Source organism: Symphalangus syndactylus, chromosome 8, assembly GCF_028878055.3.
Source record: "Symphalangus syndactylus isolate Jambi chromosome 8, NHGRI_mSymSyn1-v2.1_pri, whole genome shotgun sequence".
NCBI lineage: Eukaryota > Metazoa > Chordata > Mammalia > Primates > Hylobatidae > Symphalangus > Symphalangus syndactylus.
The window spans coordinates 109,696,078-109,717,898 of NC_072430.2; the positions used below are offsets into that span (position 1 = coordinate 109,696,078).

General features: G+C 37.9%; 1 protein-coding gene across 4 annotated transcripts in view; it reads left to right on the plus strand.

The window, feature by feature from the left end:
- The window catches only part of PARD3B (par-3 family cell polarity regulator beta), a 1,082,106-nt gene that overhangs the window by 670,160 nt on the left and 390,125 nt on the right, over positions 1-21,821 (plus strand). The window lies entirely within an intron of this gene.

Below are 21,821 nucleotides of genomic sequence, written 5' to 3' on the forward strand. Positions count from 1 at the left end.
TCAAGGCTCCCTGTCACACTGAGCACCCCAGCCATATGGAAGATCTTTGGGTTCCTCATTTTAGGCTGCTTTTAGGTTCTCATGTTTTCTTTGCCCGACACACATCTTCCCAATTTCCTATACATTTCCAGAAAAGCCCAATCCATGGGCTACTGTTAGGTGCCTCATCACCAACTTTCAAGGTTCTCTGACCAGCCTTTTATTTAACAAATATGTATTGAGTGCCTACTACGTTTCAGACATGTTCTAGGCTCCAGAGATAAAACAGTGAAGAAAGAAAAGCTCACGTCCATATGAAGCTTATGTTTTCGTGGGGAAGATGCCAGGCAGTACCAAGTCTTTTGAAGAAAAATGGAGAATGATGAGAAGATAATGATGGAGAGTCAGGGTTGGGAGGCCTGCTTTACATAGGGTGGCCATGGAGGACCTCTCTGATAAGATGACGTTTTTTTGGAGACAAGATCAAAGGAGGTCAGTGAACTTTGTGGCTGTCTGTGAGAATAGCACCATAGTATGGAAAAGAGCATGTTCCAAAACCTGGAGGAGGGGCATGATGTGCGTGTCCTAGGACTTGTGGTGAGGCTGGACTGGGTGAAGTGCCCTGATCCAGGGCAGAGCTGTGCAGATGATATTGGAGAGGCTGCTGCACTCAGCCCAGGCAGGGCTTGGAAGCTGTGGAAGCCTTTGGATTTTCTTCTAAATGTGGTTGGAAGCTAACCGGGAGGCTTTAAGCAAGGGACTATTATAATAAGATTTTTGTTTTGGTTTGGTTTTAGTTTTTAAATAATTACAGTAGCTTTGTTGTGGAAAATAGACCATAGGGAGTAAATGCAGAGTCCCACAGATTAGTCAAGAGATGTTACATCTGTCAAGGTGAGAGCCGGAGGTTGCTTTGGCCAGGTAGGTTTGCTAACACTTACTCCACTCTTTGTGATTACTTGTGTGTTAGAAGCCCTGCCAGTGCAGGGCTCGGGACTACCTTGCTCCTTTTACAACCTCGGTGCCTAGCATGGTGCCCGATGTACCACTGGCTCTCTGTAAACATTCATCGGATGAAGATGATCTGGTTTAACAGCAGTTAGTACGAAAAAGGACTTCAGGATTTTGAGCTGACTGCACACAATTGATGAGCCAGAAGTAGCCCAGTTCGGCTGCCAGGAAAGCTAATACTGTCTTAGGTGGCATTAGAAATTTTGGTGAGGGTGGCAGTGAAAGGGAGATGTGGGTCCTAGGGCGCTCCATGCTGTTTATGCTACATCTGCACTGTTGGCCTGATCCTACGCTATGTTTTCCCTTGTGTCTTCTTTCTAATAATGGCATATTTCAATCACAAGCCACACACTTTGGATTCATCTGTGGTTCTTTCTGTTGCTTCATTCCCATGTAAGAACAATAAATTCTCTATGATATCACCTAGCACTGTCTCTCTCTCTCTCTCTCTCTCTGTCTTATTTTTCCCTTTTCTCCTGCTCTGACACAATGCAAACAGTAGTCCATGCCTGTCTTAGTAAAAGTTTCCAGGTGCGTGAGACTCCAAACAACTTATTACAACTCTTTTTCTTGTTTCTGAGAGCATCAACAATTATTTTTAAAAACATTGTATGCCGGACACATAGAGGGGAACAACGCACTCTGGGGCCTATTGGAGGGTGGAGGGTAGAAGGAGGGAGAGGATCAGGAAAAATAACTAATAGGTACTGGGCTTAATATTTGGGTGATGAAATAATCTGTTCAATAGACCTCCGTTACACAAGTTTACCTAGGTAACAAACCTGCACATGCACCTCTGAACTTAAAAGTTGAAAAAGAAATCCCAGTAATTTTCTTATGAAAAATACCCAGAAAGTTAATGAACTATTAGACCTTCCAATACCAAAAAAAAGAAACATCATATGCTCTTTCATATAGGTTGGTATGAAATTCTACTTTAGTAGATAGTGTTAAGTAGTAGAAATATGTAGTTCTTGATGGCAAAGTCATTAGCAAAATCTTCTCAAAGTCACACAGTAGAAGGAATTTGTGCTTTGAAGTCAGGAACCCTTCAGATCCCTGCTGTTCCACTTACAAACTTTGTGACATAACCCTTCTTAGCCTAAGTTCCCTCCTCTGTAAAATGAAGATAATAAAACCCAACTCAAAGAGTTTTTGTAACGATTAAATGAGATAACACATATTGAAATGCTTACCATGATTTCAATGGTAAGTTGGTAATAAGTTTTAATTTCCTTCCTCTGTGTCTGTTAAAAAAGGGGTCACTAGACAATGTGAAAACGTACATTACAAATAGTGGAAATAGAGGTGTGTTTTCCATCAGTTAATAGTGAATGATGGCCGTTTGCCTTAAGGTAGCCTGTGCCCCTTTTATTGATGGTTTAATGAGGATCAATTTCTTGCTGATAGCAGAAATATTTGTCAAAGGTCTGAGAATCACGAAAACTTTTATAATTTGAGTGGTTAACATAGTCCAGCCCTGACAGATTCCAGAAACGAGCAGAGAATGAAGTTTCCTAGGAGCAGTCTTGCACAAATAGTCTTTTCTCTGTGTCAGGTGGAAAAAAAAAAAAAAAAAGGTGGAGCAGAGACTTCATAGTATCATTGTAAACTGTAACTGTTTATCTTTTAAAGATGAGTAAAATGCTATCTTTGCCTTCATTGAGGTTGTCCATAAATCAGTGTAGTACAGAGTAGAAAGTGGTACATATTCTTGCAGGAAATGCTGAAGTGTTCTGGGGCAGGATCGGGAGCAGAGATGGAGAGAATATTCTAGGAAGAACAGGTCCCAGAAGGAGTAACAGTGCAGCATCGAAACATGTGAGATCAGAGGCATTTTCAACAAGAGATAAATACAAAGGAGAAAAAAACAGGAATCACTCTATGTGACTTCAATTCAAGATGAATAGAGGATAATATGATGGAAAAGATAAAAAGGGTACAAATCTGGGATACAAAGATAAAGAGAATATTATTCTTAGGCAGTGAAATATTAGTGAAGGTTTGGAGTAGCTTAGAAAAATTATGAAAGTGATGTTTAGCATGGATGAATGTTGATGTGGTAAATAAGATGAGTAGTAGAGTTAGGGAGACAGAGGTGGGTCGAGAGCAAGATGGAGGCAATTGCAAAAATTCAGCCATGGAATAACAACAGCCATAGGTCCAGGTATGAGAATTCTTGAGACGAAGACCTGACAGCTGACTGGCTGTGACTGCTGCTCATGAAGAGAGCATGTATGTTGTCAGGACAGGAGAATAACCCTGAGCCTAGATGTGGTTTCTTTTCAGTCCGCCCGCTCAGCTACATTCTTTTTATGGTCCTGTATTCAAACAAACCAACCAACCAACAAACCAAATAAAACTTGCCTGTTCTCAGCATTGATTTCATAATATCCTTATGTAGGAAAGAAGTAAGTGATGAGACCTCCAAAGGATATTGCCCTCAGCAACTGATCACGTTCTTAGCTTAGTGTTCTTCCATTATGTTTCTTTTTAATTTTATAGTTACATGGTAAGTATATATTTATGGAGTACATGAGATGTTTTGATACAGATATACAATGCATACTAATCACATCAGAGTAAATGGAGTGTCCATCACATCAAGTATTTACCCTGTCATTGTGTTACAAACAATCCAATTATACTATTTTAGTCATTCGGGAGGCAGGAGAATTCGGGAGGCGGGAGAATGGCATGAACCCAGGAGGTGGAGCTTACAGTGAACCGAGATCATGCCACTGCACTCCAGCCTGGGTGACAGGGTGAGACTCCATCTCAAAAAAAAAAAAAAAGAAAGAAAAAGAAGTATAATAAATTATTGTTGACCGTAGTCACCCTGTTATGCTATCAAATACTAGATCTTATTCACTTCCCAGATGCCCCCCGCCCCCAACCCCCACACTAGCCTTCCCAACCCCTCTGGTTATCATCATTCTATTCTCTATTTCCATGACTTCAGTTGTTTTAATTTTTAGATCCCACAAAAAAAGTGAAAACATTCAAAGTTTGCCTTTCTATGCCTGGCTTATTTCATTTAACATAATGACCTCCAGTTCCATCCATTTGTTGGAAAAGATAGAATCTCATTCTTTTTTATGGCTGAATAGTACCTGATTTTTTTTTTCTTTTCTCGTAATTTTTTAGTCCATGGGTTGAAAGAAAAAGAAAGAGATAATTGTTTTTGCCAACTGGAACTGGCCATTCAAGCCAACATGCTTGAAACTTTCTTTCATCTTCCATAACCATGTTTTTTTCCTATTTTTTTATTATACTTTAAGTTCTAGGGTACATGTAGTACCTGATTATTTATATGTACCACGTTTCCTTTATTCATTCCTCTGTTGATGGACAATTAGGTGGCTTCCAAATCTTGGCTATTGTGAATAGTGCTGCAATAAACATGGGAGTGAAGATGTCTCTTTGATATACTGATTTCCTTTCTTTTGGGTATATACATAGCAGTAGGATTGCTGGATCATATGGTAGCTCTATATTGAGTTTTTTAAGGAACCTCCAAACCATTTTCCATAATAGTTGTACTAATTTACATTCCCACCAAGAGTGTTTGAGGGTTCCCTTTTCTCCACATCCTTGCCAGCATTTGTTATTGCCTGTCTTTTGGATGAAAGCCATTTTAACTGGGGTGAGCTGACATCTCATTATAGTTTTGACTTGCATTTCTCTGATGATCAATGATGTTGAGCACCTTTTACTATATCTGTTTGCCATTTTTCTGTCTTGAGAAATGTCTGTGCAGATATTTTGTCCATTTTTAAAATCAGATTTTTAGATTTTTTTCCTCTGGAATTGTTTGAGCTCCTTATGTATACTGGTTAATAATCCATTTTCAGATGGTATATTAGTCTGTTCTCACACTGTTATAAAGAACTACCTGAGACTGGGTAGTTTATGAAGAAAAGAAGTTTAATTGACTCATAGTTCTGCCGGCTATACAAGAAGCATGACTGAGTGGCCTCAAGAAACTTACAATCATGGCAGAAGGCAAAGGGGAAGCAAGCACATGTTTACATGTCGGACCAGGATAAAGAGAGAAAAGGGGAAAGTGCTGCACACTTTTAAACAATCAGATCTCATGAGAGCTCACTAACTATCATGAGAACAGCAAGGGGGAAATCCACCCCCATGATCTAATTACCTCCCACCAGGTCCTTTCCCCAACATTTGGAATTACAATTAAACATGAGATGTGGGTGGAGACACAGAGACAAACCATATCAGATGGGTAGTTTGCAAATATTTTCACCCATTCTGTGGATTGTCTCTTCACTTTGTTCACTGTTTCTTTTGCTGAGAAGCAGCTTTTTTTTTTTTTTTTTTTTGTGAGATGGAGTCTCATTCTGTCACCCAGGCTTGGAGTGCAGTGGCACGATCTCGGAGTCCCGTTCTGTCACCCAGGCTGGAGTGCAGTGGCACAATCTCTGCTCACTGCAAGCTCCACCTGCCAGGTTCATGCCATTCTCCTGCCTCAGCCTCCCGAGTAGCTGGGACTACAGGCGCCCACCACCACGCCTGGCTAATTTTTTGTGTTTTCAGTAGAGACGAGATTTTATCGTGTTAGCCAGGATGGTCTCGATCTCCTGATCTCGTGATCCGCCCGCCTTGGCCTCCCAAGTGCTGGGATTACAGGCATGAGCCACTACGCCCAGCTGAAAAAGCTTTTTAATTTGATGTGACCCCATTTGCCTATGTTTGCAGTTGGTTGCTTGTACTTGTGGCGTATTACTCCAGAAATTGTTGCCCAGTCCAATGTCCTGGAGCATTTCCCTGATGTTTTCTTGTGGTAGTTTCATAGTGTGGGGTTTTATATGTAAGTATTTAATCCATATAGATTTGATTTTTTTTATATGGTGAGAGATAAGAGTCTAGTTTCATTCTCTTGCATATGGATATCCAGTTTTCCCAGTACCGTTTATTGAAGAGACTGTGCTTTCCCCAATGTATGTTCTTGGCTTATTTGTCAAAAATGAGTTCATTGTGGATATATGGATTTCTTTCTAGTTTCTCTGTTCTGTCCCATTAATCTGTGACTCTGGTTTTATGCCAGGATCATGCTGTTTTGGTTACTTTAGCTCTGTAGTATAATTTGAAGTCAGGTAATGTGATTCCTCTAGTTTTGTTCATTTTGCTCAGGATGGCTTTGGCTATTCCGGGCCTTTTGTGGTATCACATAGATTTTAGGATTCTTTTTTTCTGTTTCTGTGAAGAATAGCCAAAGCCATTCTTTCTTCATTGGTCCATTGGTCATTCAGGAGTGTATTGGTTAATTTCCATGTGTTTATATATAGTTTTCAAAATGTATGTCTTTACTGATGTATAGTTTTATTACATTGTAGTCAGAGAATATACTTGATATAATTTCAGGGGTTTTTTTTTGCATATTTTAAGACTTGTTTTGTAGTCTAATGTGTGGTCTACCCTTCAGAATGATCTACATGCTTAGGAGAAGAATGTGTATTCTGCAGCCATTGCGGGAAATGTTCTATGAACATCTGTTTAGTCCATTTGGTCTACAATAGTGAGATTAAATCTGATGTTTGTTGATTTTTCTGTCTCGATGATCTGTCCAATGCTGAAAGTGAAGTGTTGAAGTCTCCAGCCATTATTGTATTGGGGTCTCTCTCCCTCTTTAGCTCTAATAATATTTGCTTCATTTATCTGGGTGTTCCAGTGTTGGATGCATATACATTTATAATTGCTATATCCTTTTGCTGAATTGAGCCCTTTATCATTATATAATGACCTTCTTTGTCTCTTTTCATAATTTTTGCCTTGAAATCTATTTTGCCTGATATAAATATACCTACTCCTGCTCTTTTTTAGTTTCCACTAGGATGGGATATCTTTTTTTATCTATTTATTTTCAATCTATGTCTGTCTTTTTAGGTGAAGTGTATTTCTTATAGGCAACAGATTATTGCATCTTTTTTTTTTTATCTATTCAGCCACTCTGTGTCTATTGATTAGAGAATTTAGTCCACTTACAATCAATTTTGTTATTGATAAGTAAGGTCTTACTCTTGCCATTTTGTTATTTGTTTTCTGGTTGTTTTGTGGTCTTCTCATCCTTCTTTCCTTCCTTCCTATCTTACTTTGAGTGAAGGTGATTTTCTCTGGTGGTATGATTTAATTTCTTTCTTTTTGTTTTTTGTATATCCATTGTATGTTTTTGATTTGAGATTACCGTGAGGCTTCCAAATACTATCTTATAACCCACTATTTTAAACTGATGAAAACACTGACTGCATAAAGAAACAAACTAATAAACAGGCAAAAAGAAGACTAATGAAAATTCTACACTTTAACTTCATCCTCCTGCTTTTTAACTTTTGATTCTTTCTGTTTATATCTTATTGTACTGTGTATGTCTTAAAAAGTTGTTGTAGTTAGTATTTTTGATCAGTTTATATTTTAGTCTTTCTGCTCAAGATATGAGTAGTTTACATGGCACAATTACAATGTTTTAGTAGTCTGTGTTTTTCTGTGTACTTAACATTACTACTGAGTTTTGTACCTTCAAATAATATATCATTGCTCATCAATGTCCTTTTCTTTCAAATTGAAGAACTCCCTTTAGCATTTCTTGTAGGACACATCTAGTGTAGATGAAATCCCTCAGGTTTTGTTTGGGAAAATCTTTATTTCTCCTTCATGTTTGAAGGATATTTATGCCAGATATACTATTCTAGAATAAAAAGCGTTATTTTTTTCCTTCAGCAGTTTAAATATATCCTGTCACTCTCTCATGGCCTGTAAGGTTTCCACTGAGAAGTCTGCTGCAACACTTACTGGAGCTCCATTGTGTATTATTTGTTTCTTTTCTCTTGCTGCTTTTGGGATCTTTTCTGTATCTTTGACATTTGAGAATTTGCTTATTACTTGTCTTGAGGTAGTCTTATTTGGTGTAAATTTGCTTGGTGTTCTATATCTTTCTCTAGGTTTGGGAAATTATCTGTTATGATCCCTTTGAGTTAAAAAATTTACCCTTTGGGTAAATCTCTTTTACCCCTGTCTCTCTCTCTGCCTCCTCTTTAAGGCCAATAACTCTTAGATTTGCTCTTTCGAGGCTGTCTTCTAGATCTTGTAGGTGTGCTTCATTGTTTTTTATTCTTTTTATTCTCCTCTGACTGTGTCTTTTCAAATAGCCTGGCTTCAAGCTCACTAATTCTTTCTTTTGCTTGATCAGTTCTGCTGTTAAGAGAATCTCATGCATTCTACACTATGTCAATTACATTTTTCAACTCCAGAATTTCTGTTTGATTCTTTTTAATTATTTCAGTCTCCTTGTTAGATTTATCTTATAGAATTCTGAATGACTTCTCTGTGTTACCTTGAATTTCACTGAGTTTCCTCAAAACAGCTATTTTGAATTCTGTATCTGAAAGGTCACTTATATCTGTCTCTCTGGGTTTGGGTCACTTGTGCCTTATTTGGTTCATTTGGTGAAGTCATGTTTTCCTGGATGGTCTTGAGGCTTGTGAATGTTTATCATTGTCTCAACATTGAAGATCTAGGTATTTATTGTAGTCTTTGCAGTCTGGGCTTGTTTGTACCCATCCTTCTTGGGAAGGTTTTAAGTTGGTTCTTGGGGTCATCAATTCCATGCTTTGGCTCTTCAAGGGAATTGAGTGTTGTGACGTTAATCTTTGGTCCCTGCAACCATATCTGCATTAGGGGGCACCCCAAGCCCAGTAACGCTGCTGTGACTCTTACAGACTTGTAGAGATACCATGTTGGTGGTCTTGGATAAGATCTGGGAGAATTAATTCCTTGAAATTACCAGGTAGTGACTCTTGCTCTCTTCCCTTATTTTCCCGCAAACAAATAAAGCCTCTCTCTGTGTGCTGAGCCACCTAGAACCGGTGTAGGGCTGACACAAGCACCCTGTGGCCATTACGACTACCACTGGTACTGTTTGGGGTCAGACCTGAAGGCAGCATAGCACTGGGTCTCTCCCTAGGCTCACAGTAACCACTGCCTGGCTACCACCTACATTTGCTTAGGACAGTAGAGCTCTGCAATAAGCAGGTGGTAAAGCCACCCAGGCTTGTGTCCTTCCCTTTAGGACAGCAAGGTCCCCCTGGCCTCGAGTGAGTCCACAGATGCCGTCCAGGAGCCAGGGCCTAGAGTCAGAAACCTTAGATGTCTACCTGGTGCTCCATTTTCTTGAGTCTGAGCTGGCACCAAGCCCCACTTTTCCATCTTCTTTCCACAAGCAGAGGACTCTCTCCCTGCAGCCACCACCACCACGTCCACGGCAAGTACTGCCTGTCTACCACTGATGCTCATTCCAGGTCTAAGGACTCTTCAGTCAGCTCATGGTGAATGCTGCCAGGCCTGGGACTCTCTCTTCAGGGCAGTGGGCTCCCCTCTGGCCCAGGGCAGATCCAGAGATGCCGTCTGAGAGCCAAAGTGTGAAATTGGTGATCCCAAGAACCTGCTTTGTGCTCTATACCACTACAGCTGAGCTGGTACTTCAGGTGCAAGACCAAGTCCCTCTCCTTTTCTCAAGCAGGAGACCCTCTCTGTAGCCACCATAGTTGGGAATGTGCTGGACCATACCATAAGTTAGCATATCTCTGAGTCTCACCCAAGACCCATGGCAAGTACTGCCCGGCTACTGCTGCTAGTTATTCAGGGCCCACATTTTGTTTAGTCAGCAGGTGATGAATCCTACCAGGTCTGGGTTCTTCCCTTCAAAGCTGCGAGTTTCCTTCTGGCAGAGTGTGTATCTGGGAATGTCATCCAGGAGCTAAAGCCTAGAATGGGGGCCCCGGACTCTGCCCAGTGCCCCCTACTGTGGCACAGCTAGGATTCAAGCTGCAAGATGAAGTCCTCTTAACTCTCCCCTCTCCTCTCCTCTCTAGCAGAAGGCAGGAGTCTCTCCTGGAGCCGTGAGCTGCACTGCCTGGGGTTGGGGGAGGAGTGGTGCAAGCACTCCATTAGCTGCCCAACTGCTGTCTCACTAGGTTATGTACCCCCCAAGTCCACTTACTCCAAGCGCAGCACAGCATCAGGACTTGCCCAGTAATTGCAGTCCTCAGGGCCTAGACTACCTTTCAAGTTTATTTAGGACCCCAGAGCACTTTAGCCTGCAGTGCCGAGGCTTGGCAGAACTCAGGTTCTGACTGCTGGGATGGGCAATTTCCCTCTGGCTAGGGCTGGTCTGAGTGCTCCCTCCATGGACTCCGGCTGTGTTCTGCCTGGTGTTGCTTTCCACCATGACAGGGTGGAAAGCATTGAGTTCTAGTGCAAAGTCCCACAATCACTGTGCTGTCCCTCCCCAAGGTGCACAGATTCTGTCTGTACCATGTGTCTACTTCAGGGAAACAGAGGATGTGGGAGTGGTGGTGTCAGCAAATCAAGACCGTCTTTCCTATCCCCTTCAGTGCCTTTTTCAGTGATATGAAGTAAAAACGGTTACTGTGATCACTCACCTGATTTTTGGTTCTTATGAAGGTGCTTTTTCATGTGTCTAGTAGTTCAATTTGGTGTGCTTGTGGGGAGGATTATCAGTGGAAGCTTCTATTTGGTTCTCTTACTCCTCATTATGTTTTAAGACTTAACTGGCCTTAGGGCCATTGGTTGTATGATTTAGAAGGCTGTAGTTGTGAGAATAAAGATGTTTTATATGTTAAGTAGATTAAATATTTTTTTTTTTTTTTTTTGAGACAAGGTCTCACTCGGTTGCCCAGTCTGGAGTACAGTGGTGCAATCATGGCTCACTGCAGCCTCGACCTCCTGGGCTCAAGCAATCTTCCCACCTTAGCCTCTTGAGTAGCTGGGACCACAGGCACACAACACCATGCCCAACTAATTTTTGTATTTTTTTTTGTATTTTTTTTTTTTTTTTTTGTAGAGATGGGGTTTTGCCATGTTGCCCAGGCTGGTGTCAAACTTCTGTGAACTCGACATATAGTTGGAGGGTTTTCCTTAAGTATTACACAGAGTATTCATCAGAGCATGCATGTAGGGAACTACCAAGGCTAGGCCAAAAGGATTCAAGAAGCAGTACCCAGAGCACGCTCAAGAGTGAGACCAGTGTTTGTTCCCACCCACAAGATTGGAAAAAATATCTCATAATCCATAGGACATTGGATAAGGTATGCAGGAGGCCATTGCCTCTGTCGTACGGCACAATCAGCATAGAGTAAATGCTGCTATAGTCCTGCCTAGCAGATCATAAAGGCGAGACTCAAGAGGATCACTCTTTCCAAGTAACTATATTCCAGTGACATTTTAAAAAATTACAGGAAGGGCTAAGCACAGTGGCTCATGCCTGTAATTCCAACATTTGGGGAGGCAAAGGTGGGAGGATTGCTTGAAGCCGAGAGTTTGAGACCAGCCTGGGCAATATAGTGAAACCCCTATGCACACACACAGAGTGTAAATATTAGCCAGGCATAGTGGCACACACTGTAGTCCTAGCTACTTAGGAGGCTTGAGGCCAGGAGTTCAAGGTTGTAGTAAACTGTGATTGTGCCACTGTACTCCAACTTGGGTAGCAGAGCCAGATCTTATTTGTAAAAAGTTTTAAATACAAAAAAGTATTTAAAATTACAGGAATATATATATGACACAAAAAGGTAAAATTTCTAATAATCTGGAATACAATAAACTATTAATATGCATGTAAAGAAATAAGACATATAATAAGGAAAAAATTAGTTAAAACCAGAACTGACACAGACGTTAGAATTAGCAGACAAAGACATTTAAATTATTATAATTGTATTTAATACATACAAAAGCCTAAAGGAAAATTGAACATATTAAGTGGAGCTATGGAAGATATAAAAGAAGACCCAAATCAAATTTCTAGAAAAGAAAAGTTTAATATCTGAGATATAAAATACTCTGGATGAGAGTAACAGCAAATTAGACATTGCAGGAAACCAGACAAGTGAATATGAATACACACAGTAGAAATATACAAACTGAAAGGAAAAAGACACACAGAAATGAACAGTGAATTGTGGGGCAACTTCAGGTGGTTTAAGATACATGTAATTGGATTCACCAAATGAGAGAAAAAGAGGGACAGAGAAAAATTATCTGAGAAAACCATGGTCAACGTGTTTTCAAATGTAATGAAATCTGGAAACTCAAATTCATGAATCTCAAATGAACCTCCAAGTAGACACAAAAAATGAGGAAACCACACCAAGGCACATTAGAAACGATTTGCTGAAATCATGGTTAAAGAGAACATCTTAAAAACAGGATGACACATTTCATACAGAGAGAAAAAAAGAGGAGCAGCAGCAGATTTCTCACAGGAAATAGACAAAGGTATCATCGTGTAACAGTATATTTAAAGTATTGAAAGAAAAATACTATTCAACTAGAATTCTTTAACTAGCAAAAATATTTTTCTAAAACAAAGACAAAATAAAGAATTTTCCAGAAATACAAAAGTTGAAAGAGTAAATCACCAACAGGTACACTATATAACATGTTAAAGGAAGGCTTTCTGGTAGAGGAAAAATGGTACCAGATAAAACTATGGATCTACATAAATGAAGATAATCAGAAATAAGAATTACTTGGATGAATGTGTTTTAAAATTTTCCTTATTTAAATATAAGATTAATTGTTTAAACAAAAATAATGACAGTGTAGAATGGGTTTTTAAGACATATAAAAATATATTATTTTTATATGACAATAATAGCACAGAGGCTGTGAGGGGAGACATTGAAATACAGATCTCTATTTATGATGGGGTTATGTTCTAATAAACCTATCATTAAGTTGAAAATAGTATAAGTCAAAAATGCATTGCTACCAAACATCATAGCTTAGCCTAGCCTGCCTTACATGTGCTCAGAAAACTTATATTACCCTACGGTTGGGCAAAATCATCTAACACAAAGCCTATTTAACAATATACTGTTGAAAATCTAATGTAATTTATTGGATACTGTACTGAAAGTGACAACAGAATGGTTATATGGTTACTTAAAATATGTTTCTACTTAATGCATATGACATTGCAAAGCCAAAAAATCATACACTGAACCATTTTAAGTTGATGTACTGTCTGTAAGTCTATATACTATTGTAAGATATGCATAATAACAAAAGAACACTCAAATAATAATATGAAAAATACCCAAAAGAAGGCAGAGTAGGGGAAAGGGAAGAAAGAACAGATAGGACAACAGCAAGATGCTATGTTCAAGATCAACCATAACAATAGTCACATTAAATGTATATGTTAGACCATAAAAGGCAGAAATGGTCTATTGGATAAAAAAGGCAAGTCATGGCCAGACATGGTGGCTCATGCCTGTAATCCCAGCACTTTGGAAGGCTGAGGCAGGAGGATCATTTGAGCCCAGGAGTTCAAGGCTACAGTGAGCTGTGATCATGGCATTGCACTCCAACATGGGCGCCACAGCAAGATCCTTACTTTTTTTGTCTCACAAAAGAAAAGTAAGTCACAACCACATGCTGCCTACAAGACCCACTTTAAATATAAAGACACAAGTAACTTAAAAGTAAAAGGAAGGAAAAAGACATACCCTGCTAACATTAATGAAGACACTACTAGAATGGCCACATTGATATCAGAGAAAGTAGATTTCAGAAAAATATTACCAGAAATAGAGTCCTTTCATAGCTTTAATGGAGCCAAATCATCAAAACAATGTAATTATTCTAAATGCTTATGCACCTAATAATAGTGCTTCAAAAAATGAGAGAAAAATACATCAAACAACAGGAAAAATAGGCAAATCCAAAGTTATAGTCAAAGATTTTGACACTGTGTCTCAATAATTGATAGAACAAGTACACCAAAAAATCAATAAGGCTATAGAAGATTTGAACAATATTATCAACTATCTTGACCTAATTAACCCTTATAGAACACTCTGCACAAGAACCGAATATACATTTTTTTTCAAGAGCACATAGAACATTTAACAGGACATACCGTATTCTGGACTATTAAAAAGTCTTAAAAGTTTTAAAAGAATTCAAGTCATACAACATACATTCTGTCACATAGTAGAATTAAATTAGAATTCAACAGCAGAAAGAAATCTGGAAAATCTGCAAATACTTGGAAAATAAATTATATACTTCTTAATAACACATGGATCAAAGAAGGAAGCCAGAGAGAAATTAGAAAGTATTTGAAATAAATGAAAATAAAAACACCACCTATAAAAATTTGTGGGATAAGAAAAATTTTGAGATGTCACTAAGAGGATAATTTATAACACTGAACTTAGAAAAGGAAGAAAGATTTCAAATAAATGACCTCAGCTTTCACTTAAAAAAATAGTAAGAGAGGCTGTGTGAAATGGCTCACACCTGTAATCACAGCAATTTGGGAGGCTGAGGTGGGCAGATCATTTGAGCTTAGGAGTTTGAGACCAGCCTGGGCAACATGACGAGACTCCATCTATACCCATCTATACTGAAAATACAAAAAGTTAGCTGGGCATGGTGGCATTTGCCTGTAGTCCTAGCTACTCGGGAGGCTGACGTGGGAGAATCACCTGAGCCTGGGAAGTCGAGGCTGCATTAAGCTGAGATCACACCACTGCACTCCAGCCTGGGCAATGAGAATGAGAACCTGTCTAAAAAAAAATGAAAATAGAGAAAGAAGAGTATAGTAATCTCCATCCCCCCTTGTCTACAGGGGATATGCCCCAAGACCCCCAGTGGATGCCTGAAACTGAGTATAGTTCTGAACCCCACAGTGCTGTAGAGGATAGTACTATACACCACAATGGATCTGATAACCAAAATGCTTACTAAGTGACTAATACACAGGTACATATACCGTGCGGCTACTCTGCACAAAGGGGATGATTAATGGTTTGAGTGCAATGAAGCAAGATGGCACAAGATTTCATCATACTACTCAGAACGGTGCACAATTTAAAATGTGTGAATTGTTTATTTCTTGAATTTTCCATTTAACATTTTAGACCATGATTGAACATAGGTAACTGAAACCAAAGACAGCAGAACCATGGATAAGGGGAGACTTACTGTAAATTCAATCCAAATTAAGCATAAGAAGAGAAATAAAAATTAGAGCAGAAATCGATGCGTTAGAAAAAATTTGGTAAAGTCATTGAAACCAAATGCTAGTTTTCTCATAAAGTCAATAAACCATTAACCAGACTGATTAGTATAATATAAAACAAGACATGAACATTATTAGGATTGAGAGAGGGGACATCAGTACAGATTTCACAGATATTCAAAGGATGTTAAGGCAATATTATGCACAATAAATTTGACAACTAAAATGTAATGGACAAAGATTTTGAAAGATTCAAATGATCAAATTCATGCAAGAAGAAATATATAGTGTGGCAACCTTGTAGATATTAAAGAAACTGAATTATAGCTAAATACTTTGTCACACAGGAAACTCCAGGTACAAATGACTTCACTGGCAAATTTGACATGTTTCATAAAAAGAAATAATGACAATTCTACAGACATTCTTCCAGATAAATAAAGAGGAGTGAATATTTCCCCCACTCATTCTATGAAGCCAGCATTACTCTGATATCAAAATCAGACAAGGATATTAGAAAAAAAAATTTAGGTTGATGTCCTTCTTGAATTGATGTAAAATTTGGCAAACACACAGATGAAAGACTGTGTGAAGACACAGGGAGAAGACAGCCATCTATGAGCCAAGGAGAGAAGCCCCAGGAGAAATCAGCACTGCTCACAGGTTGATCTTGGAATTCTAGCCTCCAGAAATGTGAGAAAATAAATTTGTCCAAACCACCCTCAAAAATAAAAACTAATAAAAATTTAGTGAATTGAACCCAACAATATATAAAAAAGATAATATATCATGACCAAGAAGATTTTATCCCAGGAATACAATGTGAGTTTAACATTTGAAGTTGATCAATGGACACATATTAACAGACTAAAACAAAAAAAGCATAACCATATGATCATATGGTGGACACATCACGTTACTGACATCACTGATCAGTCACAGTGACATCAGTCACATCAGTGGACACAGAAAAAATACTTGATAGAATCTAATGTCATTTAATGAAAGATACACATTTAAAGAGTACTATTTGGGGAAAAATTTGTGGTATAAAGAAGTGCAAGAGAATTATAAAGTACAAAATTCAGGATTGTGGTTACCTCTGAGCAAAGAGGGAAAGGAATGGCACTGGGTTGAAACACCCATAATGCTTCAAAGGTAAAAAAATATTTTTCTTAAACACAGTGGTTGATACACAGTGTTTGCTTAATCCCTTTTTTTTTTTTTTTTTTTTGAGGCAGAGTTTTGCCCTCTTCACCCAGGCTGGAGTGCAATGGCACGATCTCTGCTCATTGCAACTTCCGCCTCCCGGGTTCAAGCAATTCTCCTGCCTTAGCCTCCCAAGTAGCTGGGATTACAGGCCTGTACCACCACGCCAGGCTAATTTTTTTGTATTTTTAGTAGAGGCGGGGTTTCACCATGTTGACTGTAACAGGAGTTACAGGCTGGTCTTGAACTCCTGACCTCAGATGATCCACCTGACTCAGCCTCCCAAAGTGCTGGGATTACAGGTGGGAGCCACCACACCCGGCCAGTTGTTATCCTTTACACCTTACACATATCAGTATTTTTTCATGCTTTAATATTTAGTAAAAGCAATTTTTAAAGCTAGTATTTCTGTTCTTGGCCTTTTTCTGAAATTATCATACCAGAAAGACATTTATTTCCTGTATTTACAGCTTTGGAAACTCATAACATTTGCAGGTTGAAAGAAGAGCTGTTTGTATGAAGTATTCAGTTTTTTTAGAAACACAGTGTGATTTTTCTATAAACAGAGGGAACTGCTATTTCATGTATACTACGTGAAGAACAAGAGTGTGATTAGTGCCAACAAGCCAAAAAATAGAGAGGAACCACTACCCTAGTGGTCAGTCATATATAACTGAGAGAAAGACAGCAAAGTGAGAGTAGCCTGCTAATCATATATTTTTCTACGTTTCTACAGTTCATTACTCAAAATACAAGTGAATTATATTTATTCCAAACAGTTCTGTTACGTTTTGGTCTTTATTTAGACCTGTCCCAGAATCAGACCCCAATTACCTTATCCTACCCTTCCTTGCTAGGAACTTGTCTGAAAATTCTGCCACAAGAATTTTACAGTGTTTAAACACATTTACACTACACCATTCCTATAATTATATATATCTCACAATGAACAGTTGTCTCATTCATGAGTCTAGAATCCTTTGCTGAATGGACATGCCCAAATTTGCTGTCATTTCTTTATTCTTACACGTGCCGTGTTCATTCACTCAGCAGACAGTAATGATTACCTGAGCGGTGCTAGACATGGTACTAGGCTAAAACGGAAAAACAAGACATATGCCCTGCTGAAGGTGTTTAATGTGAAACTGACCCGTGCACAAATAATTGAGATATTTGCAATTCAGAAGAAATAGTATGTTACTTACATTTTGTACCTAAGTACAAAGTTGCATGGCCTACTTAAAAACCTACTTCTATAGCCAGGTGCAATGGCACCGGCAGTCATTCCATCTACTTGGGTTGCTGAGGCAGGAGGATCACTTGAGTGCGGGAATTTGAGTCCAGCCAGGGCAACATAGCAAGATCCCTGTCTCTAAATTTTTTTAATAAATAAAAATGTTTAAATTTGTATAATGTAAAAATGTTTAGTGTTGTATAGTAAGGTAAAATTCTATTTAAAAACAATAATAAAAAATATTTCTGGGCTGGGTGTGGTGGCTCACGCCTGTAACCCCAGCACTTTGGGAGGCTGAAGTGGGTGTATCACCTGAGGTCAGGAGTTCAAGACCAGCCTGACCAACATGGTGAAACCCCGTCTCTACTAAAAATACAAAAATTAGCTGGGCATGGTGATGGGGGCCTGTAATCCCAGATACTTGGGAGGCTGAGGCAGGAGAATCACTTAAACCAAGGAGGCGGAGGTTGCAGTGAGCCAAGATTGAACCATTGCACTATAGCCTGGGCAACAAGAGCTAAAAAACTCCGTTTCAAAAAAAAAAAAAAAAAAAAAAATATATATATATATATATGATGTGCTAGAGTACAGAAAAGCTGGCAAAAGTGGTGCAATGTGAAAGGCTATCATAATCTATTTGTGAACACTACTTCTGTTAGGTTTCATGATAAATTTTTACATCAAGTTGTCTCATCCTATGAGGCCTTATCTACATTTTACAAATAAGTTCAGTAAGCTTGAAAAAAGACTCAGTAATTAAATCATACTCACAGATGTAATTAGCATCAGAATCCAGGGCCTTTTAAAGTCAAAGCTTGAGACCTTCTTTTTTATTTTTATGCTACTCCCTTCCCCAGGAGTAAAGGTGTTCTAGGTGCTAAAAGTCATTTTTGCTCCTCCCAGATCAATTGATGCAAATAATTATTCACCGAAAACCTTTATTGTCTTTATGAACCTTCATGTCTGTCTGACCTTCCACTGTTCCTGAAGCATATCTTTTTCTTTATGAAACTGTTTAACATATTGTATTCTAACAAATATGTCATTTGTATCTCCTCATTAGACCATGGGGTTGAGTATCTGATTCTTTTAAGAAAAACAGTGTGTACTGAATGGATTAAAACAAATTAATAAATTTATGAAGGAATTAATTGGATTTTCCAATATTCTTTAATGAGCTAAAGATGACAGTGTAAGAACATATGAAAAGTATTGGATTTTTGCAACTTTCAATTTAAGACTTTCTAAGGTTCGTGGAGAAAGAAAAGGAGTTTTAAAGAGATCACCAAAGAGTTGTGAACATGTGGATAGTTGGATAATGATGAAGGGAATAAGCCCTCCTCTTTTACCCTATGTCACCATGGCTGAGAGATGCATTATGATATTGGAAAAAAATTTCAGCTGCTGAGTTCTGATTAGCTCACTGTCAGAGCTGCCGCACATTCGAGATGGAGCACAGTGCTTTTGGGAAAGCTTGCTAAGATAAATGAGATAAATGTTTGCACCATTATCTTACACTAATTCCCTAGCCCCCTCTTCAGCAAAAGCCTTGTTTTGTGTGTACAGGTGTGGGTGTGTGTTTGTGTGTGTGTGTTTCAAGAGATGGAAGAATTTTTTAATACATGAAAACTCACAGTGCTGAAAACTCAAAAAGTCTTCCTAAGCAGAATCATTATGCCAAATTGTCATTGACATACAAAAACACTATAGATTAATGCAGTAATAGTTCATGGTTGCTCAGGAATAAACTTAATTTACAATTTGAAACAGGTTTGCATTCCTTAGAAATTCTGGAAATCAATCAGTGGCACAGAAATTGATCTGGAAAGGAGAGGAAAATTGATTTTTAATATTGGCAACTACATCAATTTTTTTAAGTTCTGAAGGAACAACTCTTGAAAACAAATTTATTAACCGTTAAGGGATTACTTGATATTTAGTTTCCTAGCAAACTATCCAAAGAGAAGTATTCATGGCCTCATTAGAAGATGTGTTTTTGTCGTGCCAAACATCAACTTGAAAATTGCAGTCTGTATTATTTCAAAGATATGGAAATCAAAAATTAAATGAGATGGAGTTATCTATATAAGACTACCATTGCATCATATTTTAGAGTGCTACTTTGCCTCAAAGTATCTCAATATGAATAGTGAGAATCTGAACACATTTGCATATTCCCCATTCATGATATAGTGTTGGCATTCTAAAAAAGAATAACTGTAGCTGATGGCAATTTTTATTTGAAGAGATTTGTACATGATAGCAATATACCATCTTCTGTCAGCATAAGAAGAGCATCTGGGGCCCATTAACTCACCAAATCTGCCAGTGTTCTGCAAATTTTTATTAAGCAAGTGTAGTCCCTAATAGTCACTTATGTTATAGAATGCGTATCAAATGCTATCAGTAAGCAAGGGGATTGTTTTCCCCCAGTGAGAATGCATTTGAAGTGTATAAGAAAGCTTGACAAAAGAATAAAACAATTTAAGTGATCACTATATTAATATAAATGTATCCTACTGGGAAGCCAATGTGTGTAAGTATTATGTGCACTTTGCTGTTTGCCACTAACTAGTTCTCAGAATGCCATCTTTTTCATAGATTTTTTTCGCTTGTATTTTCTTTCTCTCAATTCTAATGATGAACTGGTTGAAATTAAGTGAAAAGACACAGACTGTTTATTTATGCTTTTTAAAAAGATGCCATTGATGCTGGGCAGTTCTAATTAGCTTCAAAGGCTTACAACCAGGAGAACTAGAAACATAGGCCATCAGGCTGCTGTGTTTCTCAAACAAGTCTTCCTGAATCAGAGAACACATCAGGAAATTAACAAGCATCCAAGCCAAAGAATGTCCTCTTTATTAAGCACCTTATGATAATTAGGTAAAATAATGTACATCAATCTTGAATTGAACATGAGGAAGCATGGAGTTAGTGTAGAAATCCTGTTTTCTAAATAAATCCGAAGAAAGATCAAGAGGAGGCAGTCCATGGTACCCTCTAAGTGTGTAATAATGGTTACAATAAAATAACATTTATACAAATATTTATGAATTGCAGCTTCAGAAACCTGAGCATTTCATTGGTATCTCTTCAATTATTGTTATATCCATTTAAGATAATCAAGAGCAAGTAGTACCAGTCCTTGGGTAAAACTGCAGGATAAGAAAGGGAATGAAATAACCTATAAATACAAATACTTTTTTAAAAAGAAAGAAGAAAGAAAAGGAGAAAAAATTCTGTCATCAGAACTAGAACAAGAAACTTAGACTCTTGCTCCATCAACACTTTCTTACTCAATGCTTTTAATTAATACTTTACTGTTTTGGAATCAAAGACCTTTCCCACACCAGGCCCATTTATTTTTCAATCTCTTGTAAATAAGTCCTTCGTTTAAAATGACAAACCTGTCTTATTTTATATTGCTACCATTCCAATCACTGTGCTAAATATTATGCAGTGAAACTACTAGACGTAAGCTTAAGCCCCAAGAGATAATTTTAATAGTAGCTCTAAGGTAATGTGAGTTATAAAGGAAGTTGGTAGTAATTATAACACTTGCCATTTAAAAAAAAAAAAAACTTGGTGGCATGTGTAATTTTACCTCATTTTCTCATTTGCTACTGTTATTTAAATTACTTCCCAGCACTAAGCATGTGTATAAAAGATGATTGTTCCAAATTTAACCTTTTAAATAAAATGTATTCTATCAATTAAGTCATTACAGTTCCCTCTCTTTTCCATTATGTTTATTCATTTATCTTCTGTCCTAAAGATAGACATCTGTGTCAGTGAATATTTCGGAGAAAGGCCTCTAATTTTTATGCCTATCACCCATTTGGATTTTCTACAATGTTTTTCAAATAGTTTATATTAGTGTTTGAGATAACTTCAAATTGTCAATTAAAATAATGATAAGTATAAGAAATAATAAATATTATTCAGCCAAAAAGTTAAGAAGACAATTTGTTAAGCCTAATATGGCCAGGGAATTTGCAAGTACTTAAATCAGCTTAGATTTTTTAAAAAAGATAAAAACAAAACAGCAAAAGCCTTACCTTTGTATGAATCCCTTCTTCTGAATGACTATACATAATAAAACCGTACAGTCTACTGTACTTTCATTGCCTTTCTTCCACTGCAGGATGATTTAGGAGCCAGGTAAACTGCTAGGTCATATCTGTTGTGGTTGTGGAATGATCCATACCATAACAATGTAAAAGCACCTAGTGCCCTGCTGAAGCATAGTATGCTCTCGATTATTTTCTCTCTTTAGTTCTTTATAATCCTAAGCAAATTAAATCACATACCCCACAACCG